Source organism: Stegodyphus dumicola, chromosome 11 (genome assembly GCF_044657685.1).
Source record: "Stegodyphus dumicola isolate Sdum_Otavi_A_Nest chromosome 11, ASM4465768v1".
Lineage (NCBI taxonomy): Eukaryota > Metazoa > Arthropoda > Arachnida > Araneae > Eresidae > Stegodyphus > Stegodyphus dumicola.
In genome coordinates this window covers 81,978,991-82,001,983 of record NC_140778.1, presented here as the reverse complement: position 1 = coordinate 82,001,983, position 22,993 = coordinate 81,978,991, and the positions used below count along the sequence as shown (strand labels likewise).

The following is a 22,993-nucleotide window of genomic DNA, read 5'->3' as shown; positions in this document are numbered from 1 at the left end:
GAAATTTGACTTAAATGCTAATGAAATTTACGTTTTTTAGACTTAAAACAATCATATGCAAATAGTAATACAACAGATTACTTTAAAAAAAAAAAAAAATTTGTAGCTAGTATAGCCCTTATTTTTGTTTACAGCTGTCGTGATATTTAAGTACAAATAGAGAAATTCCGGTAATATATTGTATATTGATTGATTTTTACTGCATTTAGCATTCTAAGCGTTTAAAATTGGGAAATTTGTAAACTGCCCGAACATTTTCATGCTCTACTGTAACTAATGAAAGTTACTTCGTGAAGTGAAATACTTTCTAGTGGTAAATAGCTTGTACTTACAATACATTAAAGGAAACACCGAGAGCCGGCAGCAAATCTAAGAGTAATTATCTAATAGTAGTATACGTTTGCAATGATTAACAGGAATACCAGTGAATTCACCGAATCTCACACACATGAAATTTAAACAGAAAATGAAGATAAAGTTCATAGACCAAATTAATGACAGAACTGAATATGCATAACATAATAATGTTAGATGTTATAAATAAATTCATTAAAATATTTAAATGTATTTCAAATGCTAAAAAAAATGCAAACACTTTTTAGAGGTTTTGTTTTAAATATTAACGAAAAAAAAGTGACATTTTGCATTTCACAATTACATTCAATTTTCCTTAACTTACCATCAAACTACGGAAAACAACATGACATTTCTTAGAAAAAACCAAAATAAATATAATCAGATTGCCATTCAGAAGTACAATAACTTCTAATACCGAGAAGTTTCCTCTTGCGCTAGATCACATGATATTGACGCATGGAGATCCGAGGAGGATAAAATTTCCGAACCTCCTTGCAAAGATATCAAAAAATGAATAGAAAAAGAATGTAATGAGTTCATAAATTTATTATTTTCTGACAAAAATCGTATATCCAACAAGGGTAGCAACCTTACATTTTACAATATTCAATTTCTAAACTTTATGCATAGTCCTTTCCGATAAAAAAAAGTTAAAAATTAAATAAAATTTAAAGAAACGATTTGTCTTCTGGAACAGCATCTAGGGGCGCCAAATTGATGTTAAGAAATTTCAGAATGAAATTTTTTCATTCTTGGCACACAGAAAGAGGCGCAAGATCTTCAGTTGTCCCCGGGTGCTGAAAACCCTAGCTACGCCTCTGATTTTATTTAATGTCTCAATTGTTGTATTCCAAGTTTTCTTTATTTATTTCCTCTTCTTTTGCTAATTATCAGTATGAATCTTATATTTTGAAGAGTTTACGTCGAGATAAAATGTTTAACATTATACAGTAATATCAAGCAACTGACTTATCGAAAATTGATAATTTTTCACCACAGTAGTGGTAAATCAATACAAAATATCGCTAAATTAGTTAATTTATCCCATTCTACACTGCAGTATGTCATAAAACGCTTTAAAGAAGAAAATCGGATTGAAAACAAGGTAAGAAAAGGTCGACCGAGAGAGTTAACTAAACGTCATGAGAGATTTATTATTAGAAAATTTGTGAAAAACCCACGTTTGAGTGCTGTAAAGTTTTCTGCAGAATTTAATGCAAAGTTTTCACTTCATTTTCACCTTAAACTGTACGACGAGTTCTCAGAGAAGCTGGATTACATGGGCGTTCTGCCCGTAAAAAAAAAGTTTGTTAGTGAGAAAAACAGAAAGCTTAGGCTTTCATTTGCAAAATCAATGATAAATACACCCGAAACGTACTGAAATAATGTCCCATTTGCTGACGAAAGCAAATTTAACATTTTTGGTTCCTATGGTCGAATAACTGTATGGAGAAGAAAAAATGAGGAACAGTTAAGCATGGCGGTGGAGGTGTTCTTGTGGGGGGGGGGACATGACAGCATCAGGACTAGGTAATTTGGTATTTATTGATGGCATAATGAATCATTCGCTTTATTTAAATATTTTATGGGACAATTTAAAATTATCAGCCCAGAATTTGGGTATTGGAAACAACTTTATTTTTAATCATGATAGCGATCCTAAGTATACGACTCTCAACGTTCGCCTGTGTGTCTCTATAATTGTCCACTGGTTTTGAAAACAGCACCTCAGTCGCCAGATTTGAACCCTTTAGAACATATTTGGAAAGAGCTGGAGGCTAAGGTACTAAAACACGACATCAAAACCAAAAGCGAACTCAAACCAGCCAAGATGGAAGAATGGATGAACATTGATACAGAAATTACAAAAAAAAAAAAAAAAAAAAAACTAGTCAAATCTATTCTCAGACGTTTAAAAGCTGTTGTGGATGCTAAAGGATATCCTACTAATATTAATTTAATGAAAAATGAAAATATTTACTAATATGTCAAGATTTTTTTGAAGTGTACGGAGACTTTTGTGAGATAAAACGTTTGTCAATTTTTGATTATTAATTTCTTAAAAATAAAGTTTCGCTATATTTAAAAAATATTTCATGTAATTTTGTTACGAATAGATTATAGATCTTACTATTAAAATCTCATTCAGAAAGTTTACTTTTAATTAATTGATAGAGCGCTATTTCAATGAAAATCATAAGTGTATGAACACTTTCTACGGACCTTGGTGACGGCCAGCAGGTCACGATGCGGCGAGCATGCGCATTATGACCGCCGTCTGCCCCTGCTACTGGAATTACTCCAGACTGGCGACGTTTCTCGCTAATTTGGCATTGTGCTGGTCGATTTTAGTTAGGAAGTCATCCGACTGAAAGTGGAACTGTGAATTAGCATGTTTAATTTATAATAGTTATGAGTGACTCATATATATATATATATATATACATTCATACGCAAACACATATATCCATACATTACTACATACATACATTTTTCTGAATCCAGCCCCGATAACAGAAGAATACAAGAGGGATGAACACTAACTGAAATTATGATTTCACTTAAATTTATTAATTATTATGATTTCACTTTGTCGTCCAAAAATCTGCCGATTCTAAACCAAATCGTATTTCGAATATTGCTATTGAAAAAAGAAAACCATTCGAAAGAAAAAATGCACCTTTGTATCTGGTACATTCATGCATCATAAGTGAAAGATATTGAATTTGTATAAATAAAAAAAGATTTAATAAGATATAATATTAATAACGTGACATAGGAAGTAATGGCCAAAATCAGAAATATAATCAAATAAAAACGAAATAAATATGCTTTGCCTTAAAAATTTGTCGAGAAAAACTTGGTGTTATAATAAATTAAAACATGAGATTGTAACTAGGAAATTTTTATTTCGAATGAATGTATAAATTAGTTTTTCAAGGTGTTTGCCACAAAAAATTACATCACGGTACAAAATGCATAGCCTGTTTATTTCAGTTAACAATTTAATGTTAAAAATGACCCCACAAGATGCCGATTCAACTTCAAAATTGTAGTGTTACTCATAGAACCCTTATGAATAATAACAGTATAATACATTTAATGCAAAACATACTTAATGCAGTTTCATTATGGAACATTATTAATTTTCATGGATATCCATTACAAAGAGAAAACTTAGGAACTTATTATACAGTTAACGTAATAATATAAATTGGGGGAACCTCACATTACACTTCAAACTTTTACATTTACAGATTCAGAAATTAAGAAATACTCATGTTAAGAGCTGCTGTAAAGCTGATACAACACACAAGAATAAGGAATTCTTGTCCAGGCTTTCTTATCTTATCTAATCATTATTTCCTATCTGGTTCATTTGCGGTTTTGCAGCTGAAGATGGTGGTTCGGTAAAACCATCGAAACTAGTCCTGTGAAAATTTTGTAAATATAACGCTGATTTTTGTTGTTTGACTTCTGAATTTGTAGGAGTTGCTTAGTTTGTTGTTGTTTAGAAAACTGCCGTTGTTGATTATAGCGAATTCGCGGATTAGCGTTCTTTAGCTGTTTTGAATTACGTTCTATTGTACATTTGAGTAGTTAAAAGATAACTACTGTGAGATATTGTAATACTGCATGATAATTTGAGAAAATTTAAGCATTTTTGTTGTGATAATAATAAAGTTTTGTTCACTTTTCATCGGACTTGTGCATTCATTTCATAACGAACCCGTACGCATGCAACAATTTTTGGTGTCAGGAGTGGGGTTTGAATGCCAATCACAAGAGCGATGGAAGAGCAGTTAAGACAGCTTATATCAGTTTTTGCTGCATTTAAGGAAGAAATGAAATTGGGAAAGGAATCCGTTAAAGTAGAGATGAAATCTCTTAAAGATGAGATGAAAGCAGGTCAGGACGAAATGAAAAGAGAAATTACCTGCGTAATAGAAAATAAATTTGAGGCTATGGAAGGCAGAATAGACGCGGTTGAAACTAAAGTTGGACAAATACAAGAAAGAGTTTCTTCGGTAAAAGAACAAGTAGAAGAAAGAATTTCTTCTGTAAAAGAACATATAGAAGAGAGAGTTTCTGCCGTCGAACAACAAATTGATGATAGGGTTTCTGCTGCCGTCGCCAAAGAAGTTGACAGCCTAAAGAAGTGCATAGCGACGGTAGGAAACAATTCTGAAGGTTTCAAATTTTTATCGATGCTTGCTCGTTCCGTTCTGAAACTATCTACATATGATGGGAAGACCTCCTGGCAGGTGTATAGGACACAATTTTCTATCGTTGCGGATGCGAATGGATGGGATTCCCAAGCTAAGGCCTGTCATCTCGCCGCTTCTCTGAGAGCAGACACAGCGGATATCCTGCAGACGCTTCCCGAAAATCAAAGGCTAGATTTCGAAGCTCTATCCGGCGCTTTGGAGCTGCGCTTCGGCGAGAAATGTTTAAAAGACTACAGCAGGCTCCAATTAAAATCTCGTCAACAAAAGCTCACCGAAACACTTCAGGAGCTCGCCACGGATGTTGAAAGGCTGTCAGATCACGCCTTTTCGGAGTGCCCGACAGAAACAAGGGAAATCCTGTCCCTGCAATATTTCATCGATGGCATCCGGGACCCTGAAATACAGAAAGCACTGCGAATGGCGGATGTTAAAGATCTGAAAAGCGCTTTAGTGTATGCCATGAAATTTGAGGCAGCCCAGCAAGCCACCCGTCGAGACCGCCATCCAGTCAGAGCTGCTCAAGTCCAGGAGTCAAGTCACTGCTCGTCTAGACGATTTAACTAGACAACTGAACGCCTTGAGACAGAATATTGGTGACAAGAAACCGACCGTTAAGTGCTGGAACTGCGGTGGTGAAGGACACATACGACGAAACTGCAGAACACCCCAGGGCACGGATGCTAAGACCGCTCCTAACAAACAACAGGGAAACTAATTAGTGGCCATCTCGCGGGACGGAGGTTGCCAGATCATGAAAAGCCCCAGTTTAAAGCGCTTTAGATTTCTGCAGTGAGAGGCGGCAGTAATGGACTTTTCATAATAGGACATATTAATGGAGTTCCCTGCAATATGACGATAGATACAGGACCCAACGTTACTATCATCCGAAAAGATTTGGCTCAACAACTCGGAAGCAAACTTATCTGGACGCCGCCCTGCGTTACCCTACAGACTGTGTCCGGTGAGAAGATCAACATCGATGGAAAAGTAAATACTAACATCACGTTTGGAAGTGCCGCTTACCATCACACGGCATATGTAGCAGAGATCACTGATTCTTGCATACTCGGATTGGACTTTCTAAGGAAATACAATTTTTCCTTGGACTTTAAAAATAACGAATTGCATTCTACATCTGAGGACATAGCGTTATTTGGAGTCAATGATGAAGTTAAATCTGTCCATAAAATCATAGCACAAGACAATATCACAATACCGGCAAGAACAGAAATTTTACTTCCTGGATCCATAGCCGAAAACAGAAATTTCCGCTACGGCATCATAGAATATCCCAATAACTGTAATAGCCCAAAAGGAGTACTAGTAGCCTCAACACTCGTCGACCTATCTAGAACAGTTATCCCGGTGAGAGTCGCCAATGTAACTGAGAAGGGGAGAATTATTAAGAAAGGTGAAGTGGTTGCAGCATGTACTCCAGTAACCACCGTTGAAAGAAAGAGTAACATCCAAGAATCCGTGCCCTCAGAGAGCATTACATCGGAGTTATTGCAGAATGCGCAATTAAACGATAAAGAGAGGAATGCTGCCGATCGCGTCATTAAAGATCTTCAAGTTGTTTTCTCCCGCTCGTCTTCTGACGTGGGTCGAACTAGTTTGACACAACATAGAATAGATACCGGCGATCATCCCCGATCAAGCAATATCCAAGACGTCTACCGTTTGCTAAACAGGAAGAGGTGCGAACACTGTTAAAAGATATGGAAGAAAGCGATGTCATCGAGCCTTCAGTAAGTCCATGGGCATCTCCCATCGTCCTAGTCAGAAAGAAAGATGGCTCAACAAGATTTTGCGTCGACTATCGCCGGTTGAATGAGGTTACGAAGAAAGACAGTTACCCTCTTCCTAGAATTGACGACATTCTAGACACTCTTTCTGGAAGCAAGTGGTTCTCAACACTTGATTTAAAGAGTGGGTATTGGCAGGTAGAAATACAGCCTGAAGACCGAGAAAAGACGGCATTTACTACGGGGCAAGTGCTTTGGCAATTCAAGGTGATGCCGTTTGGACTTTGTAATGCCCCGGCAACATTCGAACGTCTTATGGAAACTGTTTTGAAAGGCCTTTCCTACGAAGCCTGCCTCATATACCTGAAAGACATCATCATCGTCGGAAAGAGTTTTGAAGAACATTTAGAAAATCTTAGGAAGGTGCTTCAGAAACTGAAAGAAGCCAATCTGAAGCTGAGTCCCGCTAAATGCAAATTGTTCCGAAAGGAAGTGACTTACCTGGGACATGTCATCTCTGCAGAAGGTGTGCGCACGGATCCTGAAAAGGTATCAGCCGTTAAATCCTGGAAACATCCCGAAAATGTCCATCAGCTGAGAAGCTTCCTAGGGCTTTGCACCTACTATAGGAAATTCGTGAAGGACTTTTCTTCCATCGCAAGACCCCTACACAAGCTGACAGAGAGCAACCAAAAGTTCTTGTGGACAAAAGAATGCGAGGATGCATTTAACAACTTAAAGGAGGCTTTAACATCTGCTCCAATCCTGAAGTATGCTCAGCTTGACCGACCATTTATTCTCGACACCGACGCGAGCAATGAAAGTGTTGGTGCTGTTTTGTCCCAAGAAATAGACGGCCAAGAACGTGTAGTGGCGTACTGGAGCAAGTGCCTGTCTAAACCGGAGAGGAATTATTGTGTCACCAGGAAAGAGTTGCTCGCCATAGTCAAAGCTGTAGAATAGTTCCATCACTATCTATACGGCAGAAAATTCCTGCTCCGCACCGATCATGCATCATTGACCTGGCTTTTAAATTTCAAGAATCCTGAGGGTCAAATAGCCAGGTGGATACAGAGACTCCAAGAATATGACATCACTATCCGTCATCGTAAGGGATCATCACACGGAAACGCCGACGCCCTGTCTAGAAGACCTTGCCAAGAAAGCTGCCGATATTGTTCCAGGGTGGAAGCGAAATACGAGCTGCTGACTCCGGTCGCAAGACAAATTACAACATCAACATCGGCTGATCGAGAACCGTGGAGTGATGATGAAGTCAGGAAAGACCAGCTGGAAAACCGCGACATTAAACCCATAATTGATTTAATGGAGTCATCAAACAGAAAACCTACCTGGCAGGACATTTCTATCTGTAGTCCTACAACCAAACAATATTGGGCACTCTGGGATTCACTTCACATTCGAAACGGCGTCTTATACCGGAAATTCGAATCGGATGATGGGAAGACGTTCCGATGGCAACTTATACTTCCGAGATCCCGGATTCCTGATGTCCTCAAAGAACTACATAACAGCCCTACAGGAGGTCACTTTGGAATTATGAAGACCTTACAGAGAGTTCGCGAGCGCTTTTACTGGAATAATGCAAAGGATGACGTGCAAAAGTGGTGCCGATCTTGCGATGCCTGTGCAGGTCGGAAAGGACCAAGGAAACGCACCCGAGGCAAGCTGCAACGTTACAACGTAGGTGCGCCGTTTGAACGTATCGCCTTTGACATCTTGGGAGCTCTGCCACGAACTGCTGATGGTAACAAATACATACTCGTTGTCATTGATTACTTCACCAAGTGGCCTGAAGCGTATCCTATTCCTGATCAAGAGGCTGTTACAGTAGCTGAGGTGATGATACAGCACTGGATTTCCAGGTTCGGAGTGCCTCTTCAGTTACATTCCGATCAGGGAAGGAATTTTACCTCGGTAGTAATCAAAGAACTATGCAAACTACTCGGCATTGACAAAACCCAAACGACGCCATTACATCCCCAGTCGGACGGCATGGTAGAGAGGTTCAATCGAGCCATCCTTAATAACCTCTCATTAATGGTTTCCAGAAACCAGCAGGACTGGGACAAGAAATTACCACTCTTTTTACTGGCTTACCGCAGTGCTGTTCACGAGACTACCGGCTATTCCCCATCACAGATGCTCTTCGGTCGTGACCTTCGTCTGCCTTGTGATCTATTGTTTGGTCGCCCTCCGGATGCTCCTTCATCGTCTGAGGAATATATTCAAGATCTCCAGGCGCGGTTTGAAGTGATGCACAACTTTGCACGAGAGCGAGTCAACTTGGCGACGGAGAAGATGAAGACCCGATACGATATAAGAGCTACTGAACATCAATTCAACGAAGGAGACAAGGTGTGGTTGTGGAATCCGACTCGACGGAAAGGACTTTGTCCGAAATTACAGTCAACTTGGGATGGTCCGTACACGGTCCTAAACAGGCTGAATGACGTCGTGGTTCGGATCCGTAAGTCTTCGAACTCTAAACCTAAAGTCGTTCATTACGACAGGTTAGCTCATTACTATGGCCATAGTACGTAATGTAAATAATTGTAAATAGTATAAGAAAATGGACCTTTTTGTTTTTAAATGTGTATTTGATTTGCATTTTGTATTTGATTTGTATTTAGTATTTGATTTGCATTTTGTATTTGATTTGTATTTGATAGCATTTGATTTGTTTTATTTATTGCATTTATTGTTCATGTTGTTTGATATTGTAATGTAATGTTTATGCCTCAGTTGCATTTATGCGACAGTTGTAAGTTTAGCTTCCTGTCCAATGATTGTACTGCCCGGGACGTGCAGTCCTTGGGAAGGGGGTAGTGTTACGAATTTGGTATTTAAAAAGCTAATGTTAGTTCAATTATAAATTAAATGGTTTTATTTCTCGCGCAGTGCAGCGCGTGACGAATATTAAAAGAAAGCTAAGCCGGAAAATTGAAAATACAAGAGCGCGTGCATTAAATAAATAAATATCTCTTTTTGATTTCGAGAAAGTACTGGAAAATTCTAGCGCGTGATTTTAAAATCTTATAAAAGGAGGAAAACATCTCAGTTTGTAGGAGTTGCTTAGTTTGCTGTTGTTTAGAAAACTGCCGTTGTTGATTATAGCGAATTCGCGGATTAGCGTTCTTTAGCTGTTTTGAATTACGTTCTATTGTACATTTGAGTAGTTAAAAGATAACTACTGTGAGATATTGTAATACTGCATGATAATTTGAGAAAATTTAAGCATTTTTGTTGTGATAATAATAAATTTTTGTTCATTTTTCATCGGACTTGTGCATTCATTTCATAACGAACCCGTACGCACGCAACAGTAATGATAAAAATTGGACTTAATTGTAAATCATGTACATCGTCGACATCAAGCCGAAACCAGGAATCAACAACATCCCTTTCCAATGGAAAGAATTTTATTGGTATGGGCTTTATTTTTCAAAAATCGATGGTCTACACCAGGGTTTCTTAAACATTTTTCATTTGCGACCCCTTTTTATCACTGAGATTCTTTCGCGACCCCCAAGACGATATGATCCGACATACGCGTGTGTGAAATTGTCAGTTTTTTGCCTTGTACTGTAATACACTTTTGCAGTTTTAGGTCAGTAACTTTCATTTCTAATTTTAAGACCTAGAACAGTGTGCAAATTTTAAATAAGTATCAGACGAAATGACAGCGTCACGTGCAAAACAAGTAAAATGGACGTTTCTAATTATAAAAAAAGACGTCGAAACGTTTTCCTTTTTTCTTTGTCTGTATTGTCTTATCTTTATCTATTTTCAGACACATTGTGTAAAAATATTTGGTAATTGTAAAATTATTATAAAAAGTTATCATTATCAAAACTGCTAAACGTTTTGGCGACCCACAATTTAACAGTTTAAGAAACGCTGGTCTACACTATAGTTCTAAAATATTTATCAAAAGCAAATGCATTTTAAGTTTTGATCATAATGCAAAACAGAAAAATAACAACAAAAAAATAAATAATAATATTAAAATTATACCTTTGTTCTCGGCCGGAAATGTGAAAATATTGTTCATTTTTTTCTGGTTCATTTACATCATATAATAGTTTAGATTCATGGCCTAAAATTTTAAATTGATAGTTATTCGCCAATTTTAAACTCTATAAAGTACATCATCGATTTTTGAAAAATTCTTAAAACTGTACTTAATTTTGCGGTTTTAAAGCTTCTATTCCTTTTCAAGCAAAAAAAGTAAACATCTAAAAATAACATAAAACGCAGGCACACACGTTTTGCTCTATTCCTTTGTTATGAGGGATCCGGCCAATTTGATCATGAGAAAGTGAAAAATAATGGATCAAATCTAACGTCTTCGAAAGTTGCAATGTTTTTCCTACAAATTTTGATGTGTGTTGTGTTACTAGCAATAATTCTTTGACTTGTGTTGAGTTAACATAAATCACTTAATATGGGACGCCTTAAAAAAAAAGCATAATTTAGAAAAAAATCTAAAAAAATTGTGAGTTTCTTTTCTACAAAAACTTATACATTTTCTAACGAAGTGAACTCATTTCGGTCGGAAGAAAGAAAAGCAACTTTTCTCTCTCATTTGAAAATTCTGACTATTATACAATTATGTAATTATAATTAATAAAATAATTTTTTATGCCATTCAAAACTCACGTAGTATCTGTATTTAAATGTATTTATCTAAACTACAAATTTTAGTATGTCGTAAAAGTGTTCAATTATTAATTACCTGCAGTTATAAATTGTACTCGAAACATTAGTTTCATTTGCAGTGATCTTAATTTTATTTAACTATACTATTCAGAGATATTATCATATAGAGAGTTAATACTTCGAAGTTGCGCACTTAGAGGAAATAATTTTTATAAGCAAATTATTTCTTAAATGTTTAATTCTTATTTGAAGTTTTTCTTCGAAGAGCAGCATTAATCACAAAGGAATGACCAGATTAAAAATTGCTAATAATGTTTCAACTTCACTGATTTTACAGAGCTGTAAAAGGAAAATGTCTTTTACAAATTATCCGTCTGCTGTGACGTTTTCCTTGCTCCTTTATTCATGAATTGAATTGTTTACTCTTTTGTGCTCAATTAAAAATTCTAAGAAATGTGAGAATTATTGATTTAGTGGCGGAAGAAAAAGTACAAAACCCTCTTTCTAACTTTTTTACAATGAAGAATCAACTGTAAATAAGTTAACTAGTGCTGCTTCTGTCATTTTAAAAGACCCAGTTGACATGTAATTTATTAATTAAGACACAATAACACGCCGAATAAATACTAATTCAGAAGTCAAACAACAAAAATCAGCGTTATACCTACAAAATTTTCACAGGACTAGTTTCGATGGTTTTACCGAACCATCATCTTCAGCTGCAAAACCGCAAATGAACAAGATAGGAAATGATGATTAGATAAGATAAGAAAGCCTGAACAAGAATAAGCAAGTGGCACCATCTGTTGGCGAAACCAGAACTAAAACATAATTTCTCTAAAAGCCGAAGGCAAATTTGGATTGGAATTAGGATCGTTAACTAGAACAGAAAGATTTTTATGAATGTGAAATGCCTCTAGAAAATCCAGTTCTCCAATGGAAGATGTTTTTTGAATAATTTTGGCAGCAGAAAAATTGAAAGTGTGATTTTCGGACCAGCAATGTTGAGCAACAGAAGACTTCTGTGTTTCCTTTTTTCTAACATATGCCTCATGTTCTTTGACGCGAAATTTTAAGGCTCTCTTAGTTTGGCCAATGTAAATTAAACCACACTGGCAAGGAATCCTATAAATACCCCAGGAATTCATATCCGGAATGGGGTCCTTGAGTATAGAAGTTGGAATTTTATTGATGGGAGAAAAAACAACCCGAAAGTTAAATTTCTGCAAAATATGTGCAACTTTATAGCTAATTGATGGAAAGAAGGGAATGACAACAGAATTTTTATAATCTCCTAAAATAAGAGTGTGGCTTTTAGTGTGTTCAGATGAGAATTTTTTAACTGCTTGATTAATAATGTTGGGTGAAAAGCCCCTGTCAGTAGCTATTGCTTTTAAATAATTTAGTTCTTCATCAAGGGCTAGTTTGGAGGAGCAAACTTGAAGAGCACGAAAAACATAGATACAATAGGGCGGAAAGGAATACCACTTTTATGAATTTTGGGAAGAGCATATAATCTGGCACAATTCGCAACAGATGGGATAAGCGAATGTTTTAAGTTGCTTGAAATGATTTGCGAAGATTTGATCGCAGTTTTTATTTTGGATAAGTCCGAAGTTGAAGGATCTTTAGGGATCGGATTATATGGTCCTTCGTTTAAGAGTTTAGTGACACCATCGATGTAAGTGTTCTTATCCATGACGACTATCTGGCCACCTTTGTCGGCCTTTGAAATGATAATATCCGGGTTAGAATGAATTTCGCGCATTGTAGCTCTTTCTCTCGCAGTTAGATTTGGTTTCAAAGGTTTATTATTGAATTTCACATTATGAGCGATAAGATGCCTAATCACTTCTTTCTGTGAATCTGAAACTTTACTGAACTTGAAAGCTTTTTCGATAGGAGCCAAAATCTTTGGAATCGAGGGTTTACAGGTTTGTGAGAAGTTAAAATTATATTTTAGAATTCTCTCTTGTTCTTCTGAAAGACTAACATTAGAAATATTAACTATTGGCTTGATGTTTACAATGGGAAGATTTTTTGAACTACTTGAACTGGAAGACTGTAAAAGAAGTTTTTCGAATTTAACTGCAAGGGTGCTTTTATGACGGTTAACTGCATTCTCCGTTCTAGACCAAGACTTTTGTTCAAGGGCAGTGAATTTTGGATATGATTTAGCGAGTTCCAGATGAAGCTTATAGAGTTCATGTTCAATTTTGGACAATTCTTGACGTGTATCCCTTATCACGGACCGAAGTAAGGCAAGCTTGCAATTTAACAGAATTATTGAAACGCGAATCGAAGGTTTTTGATTAGATTTGATTTGAATAAAATTGGGGATCAATTTTTTACATTTACATTTAAGTAAAAAGTCAAGATGAATCAGGAATTTTTGCCGTTTCAGGCGTAATTTAGTGAAACGATTAACGGATGAAGGCATGATAAACAATGCAGAAAATCAAGCTAAATTAACTGAGCAATAATAAAGTACACACAAAACAGCAGAAAAATCCCTCAGTGAAATGAATAGAAAACAAAACGTTTGTAAGCAAAATGCATGAAATCAGACAAGCAAAGCACAATATCCAAATGTACAAAACATAAACATAACTTGAAAATTGCAAAAATGTCGTCACCGAAACTCCTACAATCACAAAATGGCGGCCATACCACGTGCAAAAAAGAAAGCAAAATGTAAGCCTGTTTGGGGCTTCTATAATTAAGACACAATAACACGCCGAATAAATACTAATTCAGAAGTCAAACAACAAAAATCAGCGTTATACCTACAAAATTTTCACAGGACTAGTTTCGATGGTTTTACCGAACCATCATCTTCAGCTGCAAAACCGCAAATGAACAAGATAGGAAATGATGATTAGATAAGATAAGAAAGCCTGAACAAGAATAAGCAAGTGGCGCCATCTGTTGGCGAAACCAGAACTAAAACATAATTTCTCTAAAAGCCGAAGGCAAATTTGGATTGGAATTAGGATCGTTAACTAGAACAGAATGATTTTTATGAATGTGAAATGCCTCTAGAAAATCCAGTTTTCCAATGGAAGATGTTTTTTGAATAATTTTGGCAGCAGAAAAATTGAAAGTGTGATTTTCGGACCAGCAATGTTGAGCAACAGAAGACTTCTGTGTTTCCTTTTTTCTAACATATGCCTCATGTTCTTTGACGCGAAATTTTAAGGCTCTCTTAGTTTGGCCAATGTAAATTAAACCACACTGGCAAGGAATCCTATAAATACCCCAGGAATTCATATCCGGAATGGGGTCCTTGAGTATAGAAGTTGGAATTTTATTGATGGGAGAATAAACAACCCGAAAGTTAAATTTCTGCAAAATATGTGCAACTTTATAGCTAATTGATGGAAAGAAGGGAATGACAACAGAATTTTTATAATCTCCTAAAATAAGAGTGTGGCTTTTAGCGTGTTCAGATGAGAATTTTTTAACTGCTTGATTAATAATGTTGGGTGAAAAGCCCCTGTCAATAGCTATTGCTTTTAAATAATAAATGTGTTACGTGTGACCAGAATGTCGAGAAACGGAAGAGAATTGCAAGTCTCAAGTTCAAAAGTGAACTGAATAGCAGGATCAATAGAATTCATTGTTGAAAGAACTTTATTTAAATCATCTTTATTACCTTCAAACAGGGTAAAAGTATTGTCTACGTAGCGGAACCATGCCGGGAAGTTTAAAGTTTCAAACAATTTTGATTCATAATAATGCATGTAGATATCAGCCAGGATGGGACTGAGGGGGCTTCCCATGGCTAATCCCTCAGTTTGCTTGTAATATTTATTTTGGAAAACAAAATGTGTTTGTTTCAAACAGAGTTGAGTGAGAGAAAATAGCTCCTCAATTTCGATGCAAGAGAAATGAAATTCGCGAAGTCTGGTTTCTAGACATCTTAATGCACCCTCCACTGGGACATTGGTGAATAATGATTTTACATCAAAAGAAACCATGAGTAAATTACTAGGCGAAATGTTTTTAACCTTTTTTACAAACTCTATTGAATTTTTTATGGTGTAAATGTTATTGTCTAATAGAGTGGAAAATCTAGAAACTAAATATTTAGCTAAAGGATACGAGGCAGTACCTAAATTTGATACAATAGGGCGGAAAGGAATACCACTACTGTTTTGTGTGTACTTTATTATTGCTCAGTTAGTTTAGCTTGATTTTCTGCATTGTTTATCATGCCTTCATCCGTTAATCGTTTCACTAAATTACGCCTGAAACGGCAAAAATTCCTGAATCATCTTGACTTTTTACTTAAATGTAAATGTAAAAAATTGATCCCCAATTTTATTCAAATCAAATCTAATCAAAAACCTTCGATTCGCGTTTCAATAATTCTGTTAAATTGCAAGCTTGCCTTACTTCGGTCCGTGATAAGGGATACACGTCAAGAATTGTCCAAAATTGAACATGAACTCTATAAGCTTCATCTGGAACTCGCTAAATCATATCCAAAATTCACTGCCCTTGAACAAAAGTCTTGGTCTAGAACGGAGAATGCAGTTAACCGTCATAAAAGCACCCTTGCAGTTAAATTCGAAAAACTTCTTTTACAGTCTTCCAGTTCAAGTAGTTCAAAAAATCTTCCCATTGTAAACATCAAGCCAATAGTTAATATTTCTAATGTTAGTCTTTCAGAAGAACAAGAGAGAATTCTAAAATATAATTTTAACTTCTCACAAACCTGTAAACCCTCGATTCCAAAGATTTTGGCTCCTATCGAAAAAGCTTTCAAGTTCAGTAAAGTTTCAGATTCACAGAAAGAAATGATTAGGCATCTTATCGCTCATAATGTGAAATTCAATAATAAATCTTTGAAACCAAATCTAACTGCGAGAGAAAGAGCTACAATGCGCGAAATTCATTCTAACCCGGATATTATCATTTCAAAGGCCGACAAAGGTGGCCAGATAGTCGTCATGGATAAGAACACTTACATCGATGGTGTCACTAAACTCTTAAACGAAGGACCATATAATCCGATCCCTAAAGATCCTTCAACTTCGGACTTATCCAAAATAAAAACTGCGATCAAATCTTCGCAAATCATTTCAAGCAACTTAAAACATTCGCTTATCCCATCTGTTGCGAATTGTGCCAGATTATATGCTCTTCCCAAAATTCATAAAAGTGGTATTCCTTTCCGCCCTATTGTATCAAATTTAGGTACTGCCTCGTATCCTTTAGCTAAATATTTAGTTTCTAGATTTTCCACTCTATTAGACAATAACATTTACACCATAAAAAATTCAATAGAGTTTGTAAAAAAGGTTAAAAACATTTCGCCTAGTAATTTACTCATGGTTTCTTTTGATGTAAAATCATTATTCACCAATGTCCCAGTGGAGGGTGCATTAAGATGTCTAGAAACCAGACTTCGCGAATTTCATTTCTCTTGCATCGAAATTGAGGAGCTAATTTCTCTCACTCAACTCTGTTTGAAACAAACACATTTTGTTTTCCAAAATAAATATTACAAGCAAACTGAGGGATTAGCCATGGGAAGCCCCCTCAGTCCCATCCTGGCTGATATCTACATGCATTATTATGAATCAAAATTGTTTGAAACTTTAAACTTCCCGGCATGGTTCCGCTACGTAGACAATACTTTTACCCTGTTTGAAGGTAATAAAGATGATTTAAATAAAGTTCTTTCAACAATGAATTCTATTGATCCTGCTATTCAGTTCACTTTTGAACTTGAGACTTGCAATTCTCTTCCGTTTCTCGACATTCTGGTCACACGTAACACATCCAACTTCAGTACTACAGTTTACCGTAAACCTTCATCAATTTGCTTTCCACCACACTTTAAATCATGTCATCCGACTAAACAAAAGTTAGCTTCATTTTATTCCTATGTTTTTCGTGCTCTTCAAGTTTGCTCCTCCAAACTAGCCCTTGATGAAGAACTAAATTATTTAAAAGCAATAGCTATTGACAGGGGCTTTTCACCCAACATTATTAATCAAGCAGTTAAAAAATTCTCATCTGAACACACTAAAAGCCACACTCTTATTTTAGGAGATTATAAAAATTCTGCTGTCATTCCCTTCTTTCCATCAATTAGCTATAAAGTTGCACATATTTTGCAGAAATTTAACTTTCGGGTTGTTTATTCTCCCATCAATAAAATTCCAACTTCTATACTCAAGGACCCCATTCCGGATATGAATTCCTGGGGTATTTATAGGATTCCTTGCCAGTGTGGTTTAATTTACATTGGCCAAACTAAGAGAGCCTTAAAATTTCGCGTCAAAGAACATGAGGCATATGTTAGAAAAAAGGAAACACAGAAGTCTTCTGTTGCTCAACATTGCTGGTCCGAAAATCACACTTTCAATTTTTCTGCTGCCAAAATTATTCAAAAAACATCTTCCATTGGAGAACTGGATTTTCTAGAGGCATTTCACATTCATAAAAATCTTTCTGTTCTAGTTAACGATCCTAATTCCAATCCAAATTTGCCTTCGGCTTTTAGAGAAATTATGTTTTAGTTCTGGTTTCGCCAACAGATGGTGCCACTTGCTTATTCTTGTTCAGGCTTTCTTTTCTTATCTAATCATTATTTCCTATCTTGTTCATTTGCGGTTTTGCAGCTGAAGATGATGGTTCGGTAAAACCTTCGAAACTAGTCCTGTGAAAATTTTGTAGGTATAACGCTGATTTTTGTTGTTTGACTTCTGAATGTAATTTATTGCTTATGAAAATGTTTAAATGTGATGGAGTTATCTAAAGGGTTATTGAAGTTTTCATAAAATTCTAATCCATAAACTAATAAACTCAGAATTAAAATAAAAATTTAAAAATAATTTTATACTTAAATGATAATCCCAATGACATAAAAGTAAATTAATAAAAAATAACAGAAGGCAATAATTTCTTTCTGTAAGATATCAATTTTGTTTTCAACTATATATCCAAGATACAAATACTATTTAACAAGTCGGAAATACACGCTCCATTTTCTGTTTTAAATACAAATTAAATACAAGGAATCTTCTTATGGTGACCATCTTCCTTAGAAGTCCATCTGTAAAAGTGATCGGTATTTTTGAAAACGGCGACTATTTACTTAGCAGATCAAAACTATCTACAATAAAGACTGCCGTTTTAAAAACGACTGACAGTATTCAATGCATTCGAATTTCACAAAGTTAAAATAGTTGAATAATGCAGATAAAATAATTAAATTTTATATTCCAATAGCAAATTGCAATAAATCGTTTAAGAGCGTTTAATACCCCTTTCTCATGTCGATTTTTAATAACAGATGGCGCTACGAACGTTGAGCGATAAAGACTCAAATCTGTAAGACTACCTACAGCCTGGTTACTATGGCAACGACGCTTCCTTCCTCTGTACTTGTTTGGCGGGAAAGTGAGTAAGCCATAAAACACATCCCCTCAGTTGAACAAAAGACCTGCTGTCATTTCTTCCGTCTGTGACTCAGACTGCAGGGTATGTTTTGAACAGGAATAGAACTTTTTCACCTTTGTGTTGAATGAAAGATATCTGTGAGATACGTGCAGCAGTCGCTATTTCTTTTCGCAAAATTTGTTCATCACGCTTTTCAATGTTGCGTAATGTTTCATAATTTGCCGTTATTTTGCGGAAGAAAACAAATTTCATCGCGACATAAAAATTATATATAAATGATTTTATACTTGATGATATGTGTATACATATATAGCACGCACATAATATTCCATTTACTCATCCATCCATAATATTTCATAAATTACCATCCATAATATTCCATAAATATGTGTTAGCACTTTCCAGAGCTTTATATATATTTTTTACTTGTATTATAAAATCGTATAACACTCCTAACTATTATTTTTTTACTTCAAAAGTGGATAAATCATTATCAAATTTTTCTAGTACACGGAGAAATGGTCTATGTATCCACACACATAAACGTAGTAAAAGATACTATTGTTGATTGAATATCTTTTGGCAGCAATATCAAGATGCAACGAAAATTCGAAATCAATTAATAACATGCATTTTATTACAAAAACACTAGCAGGACGTATTATTTGCACAAAAAACTTAGTGTGGAAATAATTTGCGGCACATTATCTGAGATCCGCTTTGAATGAATACATAAAGTGTTATAATGAACAATCAGTTTTAATATTTCACTTGATACTGAAATGCATAAAATCAAATTGCGTTTCTATGTTTCAGGTTTATAAAATACAGCTGATAATTGAAGGGGTATCAGGTTTATAAAGTACAAGCTGATAATACATGATAAGGGAGAAGAAATTCCTAAATTACAAAATTGAATATTATATTTTAATAAAGTAAAATGATACATATTATAGATACATCCTAAAAAACGATAATATATATATATATTGTATATCGTTGTATACCGTATATATATATTATGTATTTATATGTATATCTACTCTTTTCCGGATGTAACTGTAATTACGTACTGTGCTGGTTTATCATCTTCCTGTAGCGATGCATTTGGATTTGCTGTGTATGAATCTGTTTCATTGAACAGGAACAAATAGGAAACAGAATATTGAAAATTGAATTTTTTTAAAGCATTAGTAATTTATATATATTAGATTGACTAAAAAGAGTATATTCATGCATAACGTATAAATATGCGAAGTGAATACTTTTTGGCAATCACCTTTCTAGGATGATCATTTTTAAAAATAACCAGTACTGTTGATAAAATAAACACCGGTACGATCTATCTGCCTAAGGGAAAGGATGCCTTCGTGGAAGACTTTCTAAGGGAAATTGGCTCCTAGACACGTTACACAGGGTAAAACCACGAAAGCGCAACCAGTCCCTTCGCGGGATTCGAAACTCGGACCGAAATACTGGTGTTCAGCTACTTTACCGCTTCGTGCCTCATTTCAGAGCGGATTCGCTATATATGAAACAGAGTAATGTGCTGTTACCGTATTTAGCAGCCTGCCTTTTTCCTTGACCTACCATAAAAAAATAAAATAGCAAAATTATAACAGCGTCTCTAAAAAGATGCTTTGCTATATTCTCATTAAATCTTTATCATTCTGCGCTACTAAAAACGAAGTACGATTATTTCAAATTCAAAATTTTATAACATTACTTTACAGAAAGCGATCTCCTGTCTTCTAAAAATAAAACCCAACATCTGTTTCTACTCAAGCGCTTACTTTCTAGACAAAGTAATTTCAGTGTAACGTACGTTCAGTTTTATCTAACTTTGAACGGAAAAAAAAAAAAAAAAAACTATGTACATAACAGGCAAAGATATTAACAGCACATAAATTTAATCAATTATATTGGATTACCAGAGGAGAAAAAAATAATTCGATGAGATAATTCTCTGAGAATTCATAAACGCTAAATTAAGAATAAATTTTATAAAATGTTTACTAATGAATACATGTATTTGCATAGTAAGTTTCCTTTTTTAAAAAATTTTTCATCTTTATCACGTTTATCGGAGTGTCGTATTTAACTTCACAATTATGCTCCGAAATTTCATTGCTGTAGATTGGATTATTACCAATATATAATTCTACTAGTAACCAGAGCCAGTATTAGAGGTTTTTGCTGCTCACTACAATATCTGTGGCTCTTACTTCTGCCACGCGCCGCCAGTGGCTGAGTGATTAAGAATATTGATTACTGGAAGTTCGACCTGGTTTCGGTTCGATCCCAGGCGAACCAGCTGGCTGCATGGTTTGTTTTCCTGTTGTGCAACATGAATACGACCCAGTTTCCTTCAGCAATTAGGCTCACCCGCGGCCGAGCGGTTAAATCGCTGAACACTGGTAGTTCCGACCTGGGTTCGAATCAAGGCGAACGGGCTGGCTACATGGGCGTTTTCATAATCTTCCCCGTGTGTAACGTGTATGGGGAGCTTTGCTATAAACTAAACTAAGCCTTCAGAAACTTCCTCCACGAAAGCATCTGCTATCTGCCACCTCGTGGGTTTGCTATATTCAAAGAGCCTAACCCAATTCTAGCACTCAGTTCCTCTCTAAATTCTAGCGGGCGAGCGCTAAAGTCGCCTATTACTGGTAGTTCAACCTCGGCACATTATCTGAGTTCAGCTTTGAATGAAAACAACATAAAGTGTTATAATGAACGATTAGTTTAAAGATTTCACTTGATACTGAAATGCATAAAATCAAATTGCGTTTCTACATATCAGATTTATAAAGTACAGCTGATAATTGTAGGAATATCAGGTTCATAAAGAACAGTTGATAAATACATGAGAAGTGGGAAGGAATTCATAAATTACAGAATTTAATGGTTGTAACGAAAATTTTAAGCACGAACGTTCTTCATAAAGTTATGAAAAAAAAGCAGTCAGTACCTTTAGTGCGGATAGTAATCACTACCAAAAATCTATGCTTTTCTGCCAATTTTTTGGTAGTTTTTCAAAACCTTCGGCTCGGAAACTTGGTGGCCCGAGTCCAAACACAGGTCAACCTCATTTCGGACGTCTTGTGCAGAAGTGAAAATAGGACCAGCAAGATGTAGCTGAAAGTCCGAACGTGCGATGTCGGGGTTATATGGTGGATGTGGTGAAAGATCCCTTTCGAGTCCGTACAGAGGCTAGCCGGTGAATGCAGACACGTATGGTATTATCTTGATGGAACGTTACCTTTCTGCGCCGGAACTCAATTCGACTCTTTTCCTTGATAGCAGCGTCAACATGCACTAGCATCTCGTTGTATCCTTTACTGTCAAGGGTTTTACCTTTTTCCATATACTATTTGTGATTAATACCACGGCAATCCCACCAAATACAAAAGAATGATCTTTTTGTTAGTCAAATTACGCTTTACGATGCTGCCGACGGACTCACGGGCGCAGATCAACTAAATTTTTGGCCTATGTTGTTGAAATAAATTTATTTTTCAACACAAGTGACTATCCAGATCACCAGATCCAAAGCATGATCTTTTCGTTAGTCAAATTACGCTTTGCGACGCTGCCGACAGGCTCACCGGGCGCAGACCAACTCCCTTTTCGACCTATATTGTTTGTGTAAACTTGTCTAACTTTGAAAGAAAAAAAAAAAAAAAAAAACTATGTATATAACACGCAAAGATATTACAGAACATAAATTTACTCAATTTTATTGGATTACCAAAGGAGGAAAAAATACTCAGATAACTCTCTTAGAATTCTTAAACGCTAAATTAAGAATAAATTTTATAAAATGTTTACTAATAAATACAAGTATTTTAAATAATAAATTTTTCCATCTCTACATATACCACGTTTATCGGAGTGTCGCATTTGACTTTACAATTAAGCTCCGAAATTTCCTTGCTGTAGATTGGATGATTACCAATATACTTACAATCCTACTAGTAACCAGGGCCACTATTAGGGATTTTTGCTACTCAGTACATTATCTGTGGCTCCTACCACACGCCACCAGTGGCCGAGTGGTTAAAACTACTGAATACTGGAACTGGTTTCGTTCGAACTGGTTTGGGTTCGAACTGGTTTGGGTTCGATGCCAGACGAATCAGCTGGTTGCATTGTTTGTTTTCACCGTGTGTAACATGAATACAAGCCAGTTCCCTTCAGCAATTAGGCCCTCCCGCGGTAGAGGAATTAAATCGCTGAACACTGGTAGTTTCGACCTGGATTCGAATAAAGGCTAACGGGCCGGCTGCATGGACGTTTTCATAATTTTCTGTATGTGTAACGTGTATGGGTTGTCAATTTCTCTAAGAAAGTTCAACATGAAGGCATCCTACTGTGCTTTGCCATAATAACCTAATCTAAGCCTTCAGAAAATGACTCCACGAAGGCCTGCCATCTTAAGAAGGTAACCCTCGTGGCTTTGCTACATTCAAAGAGCCTAACGCAGTTCTAGCAAGCGAGCCGCCGAACACTGGTAGTTCATCCGGAGTTCAAGCCTCGATAACGAGTTGGATGCATGACCGATTT

General features: G+C 35.9%; 2 protein-coding genes across 3 annotated transcripts in view; both read right to left on the bottom strand.

Moving 5' to 3' along the window:
* iPLA2-VIA (calcium-independent phospholipase A2 VIA) overlaps positions 1-827 on the bottom strand; it is a 68,969-nt gene extending 68,142 nt beyond the window's left edge. The window contains exon 1 of one of the 2 annotated variants that reach the window (XM_085826904.1): positions 680-827. The gene's annotated coding sequence lies outside the window, so the exon portion shown is untranslated. The remainder of the gene's footprint in view (positions 1-679) is intronic. The other variant, XM_035374774.2, reaches the window with a different exon arrangement.
* Positions 1-22,993, bottom strand: part of LOC118203853 (uncharacterized) — a 262,288-nt gene that overhangs the window by 96,577 nt on the left and 142,718 nt on the right. The gene's annotated exons all lie outside the window — the stretch shown is intronic.